At 44.5% G+C, this 8891-nt stretch overlaps 1 long non-coding RNA gene across 1 annotated transcript in view; it reads left to right on the plus strand.

Annotated features, from left to right (window-relative positions):
* LOC107715594 (uncharacterized) overlaps positions 1–8891 on the plus strand; it is a 25963-nt gene that overhangs the window by 12927 nt on the left and 4145 nt on the right. The window lies entirely within an intron of this gene.

Consider the following 8891-nt stretch of genomic DNA (forward strand, 5'->3'; position numbering starts at 1 on the left):
CACGTGCTTTGAAAGCTTCCGGGTCATGACGTCACCCGCCTCTGACGTCTCGCCCAGCGATTCGACTGATTACACATATGATTCAGAGCTTGGTATTCCCCTAGAGTTTTCCGACGCAGCGTCTCGTTCCCTCGGTGAACCATGGTTACATACGTAACCTGGGACGTTTCATTCCAGCTTAAAAATGATCACAGTTTGTTTCTTGCAAAGGCATTATTCAGATTTCAGATCCATTTCAGGGGTGGTGAAACTTCATCTACATAACATTTAAAATTAAAAAATGTTGCTGCTTATTAAACTAGATATATAACCAACATATATTTACAAAGCTGAAACTTGAAAGTTTACTGTTCAATAAATATTTAGACTGTTATGAAAATGGAGATATATAAGATCAAGAATAAAAACAAAAATAATATTAGGAATATATATTTTAAATGTGGCTGATGTGAATGATTTTAGAAACACAATGAAGCTGAATCTGAAGGTTGCCCATGCTTCATTTCAAATCTGCGGATGTTATCTCTAAAACTATGCACTTTATTAAACATTTTCTTAGACTATGTCATGCGTGTTTTTAGAGAAGGCTAATTCTTTGAAAGTTTGTAACGTCAGTGACACATTGAAATGTGTTAACCAGAGCTGCTAGTAAAGTATGCATTATGGAAAAAGGAAATATGATATAGATGATAAAGAATATATGTTGTGTATGTTTAGGTGTGACAATTTAATCAAGTGTTAAATTCATAAAGCTGTTCATAAATCATGAAGCTTTCCAGCTAAAATCATTAGCGACTGCCATTATAACCAACTGTAAGTAATATGTGCATGTTTGTTTGCTAAATTGAGCAGTATGAATCTAATATTGGAGCCTCTGGGGTTTTTGTATCTGCTTTTTTGCTGGTCACAAAGTACAGTTATCATCACAAATACGGTCAAGGTGGGTCTAGATGACAAAGTAAACTGGAAGTTCCACCACATTCAATTTGTACAGCCGCAAAGCAGTTTCAGCGCAGTTCTTTATCATGCTCAGAGTATTGTTGCCCTGAAAAGTTTTCATGAAAACAAATGGTACGTAATTGGGTCATTCATAAGGGCTATTCCCAGGGTGTTGGCAAGGGATGAGAGATGGTCCATGTACAAATCCCTCTTTATGGTGAAACTCTCTGGTGGCTTGGGGCAAAATCTCCCATTGCAAACCCCCTCCCTTTTTGTGTACACAATGGATTGCATTAAGCTTGTACAGTAAAAAACATCATCAATGTCCCCTTTATGCACCAGCATGGAAATCAGATCATGTGATCAACTGCATGAAGCAAAATTACTGCTGTGAGGATTATACTAAACTAGTTACCACCAAAAAAAGGATAAAGATAATAAATTAAGTAAGGAAGCCATGTTGAACTTTTGTACCGAGCCTTTAAACTAGCTCCCCCCGATTACCACAGGTAATACCACGTCCTTGTAGACCTGAAGATGTAGCCCCCTTCTCTTCCTTGAATACCTGCAGGATTTACGTCCCCTAATCTCCCATGATTAGCCTTTGCCACTGGGTCCAGGTCATTAATCCCGTCCCCTACAGTGAGTGACAATAATCTCTGCTCACTGGGCAGGGGAGCCGGCTCCATTTGTCACTCTGTCACCCATTGGCTCTCACATGGGAGAGGACAAGGACCATTTATCTATAGAATGTGCTGCAGAAACTGCAGGGCTGGCAAATTAAAAAAAACTAGTTTTTTTTCAAACTAAGGCTGCAAAGTCTTTGTGATCAATGCCGATCATCAATGAGAACTTCTTGTATTTTTGTGTGATACACTTTGGTCAAGTGTTTTAAGTATTGTGCCATTAGCATCTCCAAACAGAACAGCAAAAATAATGACTGTTTTCAAACAGGTTTCTGTACATTTCATTGGTCGAACAAACAGATACCACCCCAACCTGGCCACATAGACAGGGTCATCAAACCATTTAAACACTGAGGACAGGGGCGGATTGGCCATCTGGCAATTCTGGCAAATGCCAGAGGGGCCGGACCATTTTGTTTAATGTGGGCCGGTCAGATTTTTTCTAAATATATATAAATAAAATTGTTTTTACGGGCCAACAGCGCATAGGACAGATTTTTATCGCTTGCACGATTTCTCTATGGTTATAATAATAATAATATTAATAATAAATAAATGTTAAGCATCTTGCCCAGTCGGCCACGGCCGGCTGCCTGGTCCCGAGATGGGCCGACCGAACCGTTCAGTCAAAATCAAGCACGTCAAACAGCGCATTGTTTGCACAGTAAATATGAACATGGATTGACACGAAAATGTAGTAATTACACCATAAATGCATATTATTAAAGTCTACTGTGTTTCACAGTCTACATATGGCTTTTTGGCTATGTTTAAAGGGAAAGAGCACTTTTAGATAAACAAGGCAATTATAGATGGCACTCGTGGAGGTAGGAAAACAAAGTTCTTTATGAACCGTAGGATTGGTTGTAATAAAGATCTAAATGCAAAAGAAAAGGCAGTAGAGCTGTCTATTTCTGTCAATGGTAAGTTTGTGATAACGTAAGAAAAGTAGTTTAAATGTTTTGCCAATTGCTTGAGCAACGTAATATATATATCTAGAAGTAAATGCAAAAGTAAAAAGCATTACATAAGGTGTTGCTTATATTTATTGTGCTTAAACATGTCTGTGAAAGATTATATTACTGTACTGTGTAAAAAAAGAATCACAATGGATCGGCCTCAAAAATCCTGATCGGAGCACCCCTAGTAACAATGGTAACCAGGGTTGGGTTTTTTCCAGCTGTGAGTGGGTGGGATATTGTATCTACACCACTGATCTATAATAGATTTATATAGATTTACATTTATTTAGATCATTGATCTATGCACTGCTGCAGGGATGATGTATTGTTATAGGCCAAAACCCAGAAACAAGTTATTATTTGAGCACTTCCAGTTTCTATTATGTTAAAGTGAATGTATTTTTTTTTTAATGGGTCTTTGGTTGAGCCAAGCTCAAGATATTTTCATGTTTATTCTACAACATGAAATGCATTAATAATACCCTCTTGTGATCTTCTTTTTAAAGCAATTACTTGTCTTGAAAATGGGAATACAGAGTTCACTTTCAGTCGGTCACATTCAACGTTACGTCAGAATAGACTGACGAATGGGGTCTCGCCCGAGAGCCCAATCACCTTCGAGTGGTTACAGAACGAGCCAATGGTACGCTCAGTACCTTGGTCTGCGGAATTTGTATCACGAGCTCCGCCCCGCTGTGTGGGTATATAAGGAGCAGCGTGAGCAAGTCGCATTCAAGCTTTAGCTTCGGAGCCGAGCACATCTCTCTGCTTGTATCACCAGAGTGACGAAGGTCACTGCGCGCTCCTTGGGTCAGGTGCTGTCCACTTTGGTGGTCCAGGAGCACCACCTATGGCTGAACCTGGCAGACATGAGGGAGTCTGATCGGACTCAACTCCCCGTTCTCTCAAGCTGGCCTCTTGGCCTCTTCGGCAACGTTGTTGAGAGTTTTGCCCAGCAATTCTCTGCCGCCCAGAAGCAGTCTGAGGCCATAAAACATATTCTGCCCCGGCGGCCCGCTGCTGCCTCCACACTGCCGCCGGCTCAGCCACCTCAGGCTGCTCGTCACCGAGGGCGCCCCCCTGCGGTCTCCTCCACTCCCGCTCGGCCACAGCAAGCAGCCTCCACCCAGCCGCAGCAAGGAGATGGCAGCAGGAGGGTGGCGCAGCCCTCTGCCAAGCGTCAGGCCAAGTGGCGTCCCTGAGACGGGCTACCCGGAGATGGGGAAATCAGCTCTTCAGGAGATGGTAGCAGGACCACTCCTTCCCCTGGAGGAGGGCCGGGGGAGAATCCTTTGTTTTCGTTCTCTTTCTGTTCCACCACTGGCCCCACGGCCAGTTCATTTCAGAGGCTCCTGGGGCATATGGCATCTGCAGCGGCGGTCATACCGCGTGACCATCACTCCGGCCTGCCGCCGAACCTTCACCCCATGGTTGGACCCCTCGTTTCTATGGGCTGGTGTTCCCCTAGGACCAGTGTCCAGGTATGTTGTTGTGTCAACAGATGCCTCTGCCACGGGCTGGGGTGCCATGTGCAACGGACATGCTGCATCAGGCTCCTGGACAGGACCCCGATTTCAGTGGCATGTCAATTGCCTCGAGTTGCTTGCAGTATGGCTTGCTCTGCACCGCTTCAAGGCCCTGCTGAAGGACAAGCACGTTCTGGTCCGTACGGACAACATTGCGACCGTAGCGTACATCAACCGTCAGGGCGGTCTACGCTCCCGTCGCTTGTCGCAACTCACTCGCCATCTCCTCTTGTGGAGTCAGAAGCATCTGAGGTTGCTTCGTGCCGTTCACATCCTGGGCAGGCTCAATCGTGCAGCCGACGAGCTCTCACGGCAGCAGTCTCGCCCCGGGGAATGGAGACTCCATCCCCAGTCGGTTCAGCTGATTTGGGAACACTTTGGAGATGCTCAGGTAGACCTGTTTGCCTCTCCAGACAATTCCCACTGCCAGTTGTTTTACACCCTGACTGAGGGTACCCTTGGCACGGACGCTCTGGCACACAGCTGGCCGCAGGGCCTGCGCATCTATGCGTTTCCCCCAGTGAGCCTTCTTGCACAGACGTTGTGCAAGATCAGGGAGGACGAGGAGCAGGTCCTCATGGTTGCGCCTTATTGGCATGGCTGGACCTGGTTCTCCGAACTTGTACTCCTCGCGACAGCCCCTCCCTGGCCAATCCCTATGAGGAAGGACCTTCTTTCTCAGAGACGGGGCAGCCTCTGGCACCCGCGTCCCTATCTTTGGAACCTACATGTGTGGGTTCTAGATGGGTCACGGAAGGTTTAGGTACCTTGCCACTTCAGGGGGTAGCTACCATCACTTCAGCTAGGGCCTCGTCTACCAGACACGCCTATGCTTTGTCACTTGGTGTTCTTCGAGTTGGAACGAAGGCTGTCTCCTTCCACCCTGAAGGTCTATGTGGCTGCCATTGCAGCTCACCATGATCCTGTTGACAGTAAGTCTCTTGGGAAACATGACCTGACCATCAGGTTCCTGAGGGGGGCCAGGAGGCTCAATCCGCCTCGCCCTCAACAAGTTCCCTCTTGGGACCTCGCAGTTGTATTATCCGCACTGCAGAGAGTTCCTTTCGAACCCTTGCTTTCAGTGGAGCTAACATTCTTATCATTAAAAACTGCGCTCCTGACGACTTTGGCTTCGGTTAAGAGGGTCGGGGACTTGCAGGCATTTTCAGTTGATGAAGCGTGCCTGGAATTCGGGCCGGCCAACTCTCATGTTATCTTGAGACCCCGGCCTGGATACATGCCCAAAGTTCCCACCACTCCTTTCAGAGATCAGGTGGTGAACTTGCAAGTGCTGCCCCCGGAGGAGGCAGACGCAGCCCTGGCGCTGCTCTGTCCAGTATGTGCTCTTCGCACTTACGTAGACAGAACTCAGTGCTTCAGGACCTCTGACCAGCTCTTTGTCTGTTACGGAGGCCAGCAGAACGGAAATGCTATCTCCAAGCAGAGGTTATCCCACTGGTTAGTGGAGGCTATTGTCTTGGCTTATCAGGCTCAAGACCTGCCATGCCCCCTAGGGGTGAGGGCTCACTCAACTAGGAGTGTGGCTTCCTCCTGGGCGCTGGCGCATGGCACCTCGCTAACAGACATCTGTTGAGCTGCGGGCTGGGCGACACCTAACACATTTGCGAGATTCTATCATCTCCGTGTAGAGCCCGTGTCATCCTGTGTACTTGCCCCTTCGGGCCAGTAAACAGGACCTGCTCGGTGTCAATTCGCTTGCTGCGCCATTCCACTCCACAGACAGGATGTGTGTGCTATTCTCTTCAGGTGAGTTCCACAGTTCAGAACCCTGGGTTCCTCCAGCACTGTGCTGTCGAGCACTTTCGTGCATGCCCTGTCAGTCAGCCCCTGTGTTAGACTAGGTGCCTCCATGTGTTGTGATTCCCCTCTTGGGCAATTCCATGTGTGTATTTCCACAGTAAGTCTCTCTCGGCAGCATGTGTCTTTCCCTTGGCAAGCCACCTTGCCATCTCTGACGTTGAAACATATCCACCCTGCGGGCTGGGTACCTCAGAGATTCATATGTATCACCACTACGCTGGTTGATATGTGCTTTGTAAGACCGCCTACGAGCAGGCAGCCTGTTAGCATACTTCCAGCTGGAATATGCTACCCAGTGCATTCTGTGTTAGGTATAGCCCTTCGCTCGTGCTGGCCTCACGACAGGGTGCTATCACTTATGCAGGTCACTGGAAGACAGTTTTGGAAGGGACCCCATTCGTCAGTCTATTCTGACGTAACGTCGAACGTGACCGACTGAAAGGGAATGTCTAGGTTACGTATGTGACCCCCGTTCCCTGAAGGAGGGAACGGAGACGTTACGTCCCTTTGCAACAATTGCTGTTCCGCTGAATGGCTGGGTCACATGGCTCGGCTCCTCAGCGAAGACTTGAATGCGACTTGCTCGTGCTGCTCCTTATATACCCACACAGCGGGGCGGAGCACATGATGCAAATTACGCAGACCAAGGTACTCAGCGTACCATTGGCTCCTTCTGTTACCACTCAAGGTGATTGGGCTCTCGGGCGAGACCCCATTCGTCAGTCTATTCTGATGTAACGTCTCCGTTCCCTCCTTCAGGCCTAGACGATTGTCAGAGACAAGAAACGTCATCACACCAAGCAGAGTTCATACTCATTAGTTTGCTTTTACAGCCTTTTTTAAATAAAAACTAAAAGAGTTGTTTGAAGTTTAATGGTTGTGACGTTAAAGTCATGCAACCGTGGTGTACTTTGTTTATAGCCTACATTTAGATTTTTACTTCTGAAGATTGTATATAGGCTTCATAAGTTGTTTTCATTTGTGAATATTATCATAATGAACAAAATTTGTAAGAATACAATAATACATCATCACTGCGGCGCTCTATTGGTTGAGTCAATGTTGCGATGTCCGGCTGATCAGGAAGCTCAACCAAAGAGTGATGTTTTGATGGTGCCACAGAGCCAAAATGTTAATACTTTTCAGGGAAATCAGCCTACGAATAGCTTACTTAGTCCTCTCTGCCAGCCAGGTAAGATAGGAGAAAATATTTTATCATTGAAAAAAATTACTTCAGCATTAACATGTAGTTGTCATTTGCCTTTGCACTTGTTGTATAGCTGTGCTGAGTCATTTGTGTGCATTTCGATCATTCAGTTTACCTCAGACTGCATGTCATACCAGGAAACAAATCATTATAAGCATGATTGACTCAAGAGGTGTGAAAAGAGCTTGTTAGTTCTTTCTCTCTCACGCTCGCTTCCTCTCCCATGTGCTACCTGAAGCCACAGAGCCTCGGCAGACTCTCAGATGAATAAATTTGTATATTTTAAAGCGTATTCCTCTGTGGTGAAGAATTCTCCAGAGGCCTCTTCCTCTTCTCCCGTCTTTTCTCCCAAGTTTGCCTCACACACCCTATGGAGTCATTAGTCTACTTGCTGCATTGAATCTTTAATCATCTGTGTTTGAGGGAGATAAAAGAGGGAATATTGCTCTTTAAAATTCGAGTTCAGCCATCCCCACTTTGGCTTTTTTCTTTGAAGTGCGCAGACTGGTTGAACTATATATTTCACGCTTCCTCTGAATTCGACATCTGCAAATTGTGACGTTACACAATTGCAGCTGAGATTGGTGTGCTCCCAAAGGTGAGTGGTGGTCTTGTGTGGGCTTGTAGTTTTCCTCCATGCTCTGTGCAGCCAAAAGCCCTGTGCTGCTATTCTCCAGTCATTTATCCACAGATAGATATTGGCAGCGCTTCTGCAGAAGGACAGCTGGCAGCAATTGTTGAACTCCTCTGCCTAGATGCTGGATAGCGTGGCACCCTTTCCAGTTCACCCTCATATCACCTTGGATTGTAAAAGGTATAGCACAGCTGACCTAGAAACAGTCTCTTAATTGTGTTAATATGGTATTCTGTCCAACTATACATGCTGACACACACACACACACACTATAAAAAGCGAAACTGTGCAACTGTTGCCTAGAAGAAACATAGTTTTGTGGGTGTAATTAGATTGTTTACTCTAGAATAGACTTGAATAAAACCTGTTAATAACATGCTTTTATGTATTAATTTTTTTATGGAAGTAAATATGTATTTGTAAATATATTTTTTATGAAATTGTAAATATTTATATAGTTACAACTAGCACATTTTATTTAGACAACTTTTGTAAACAAACAAACAAAAAATAAATAAGAAATGCAGCAAAAATGTGGTTTAGTTGTCGTTTAACATGCAAGCGGACCCAGGTTTAGATCCCAACCTAATAAATCATTTGTTTACAGTCTCCAAACTCAGGTCACTGTTCTCAAAACAGTTAACACAGTGATCTGAATACTTTGTAATTGTCCTAAACAGATTGTACGTTTTCATTCATTTTATACAAATTACAAATCATGCAAATAATTTTCTCAAAACAATGTGCACAAAACTCTCAAATGTTTTCACAATAGTTAATACAACCAACCAATACTTTAAAATATCTGAAAAAATGTTTTACACAAATCACAAACATACTATTTGTCCAAACACAACGAACAAAACTCCTGTAATTTGTCATTCGATCAAATGAACATAGTATATTTTCGATTGGCCCTAAACTGATAACTGTTCGGTTAATCATATACTCAACACAGGAAATGCAGTTTTCCTAATCGTTTACACATTTATCACAATTGCTTTAGAGTAATAATAAAAGGGAAAGTATACAAAGAGCAAGAATGAATATGCAAAATAATAATAATAATAATAATAAAATTAAAATAAAAATAAAAATAAAAATAAATGAAATAGA

The sequence above is a fragment of the Sinocyclocheilus rhinocerous genome, unplaced genomic scaffold, assembly GCF_001515625.1.
Source record: "Sinocyclocheilus rhinocerous isolate Xijiao unplaced genomic scaffold, SAMN03320098_v1.1 scaffold1110, whole genome shotgun sequence".
NCBI lineage: Eukaryota > Metazoa > Chordata > Actinopteri > Cypriniformes > Cyprinidae > Sinocyclocheilus > Sinocyclocheilus rhinocerous.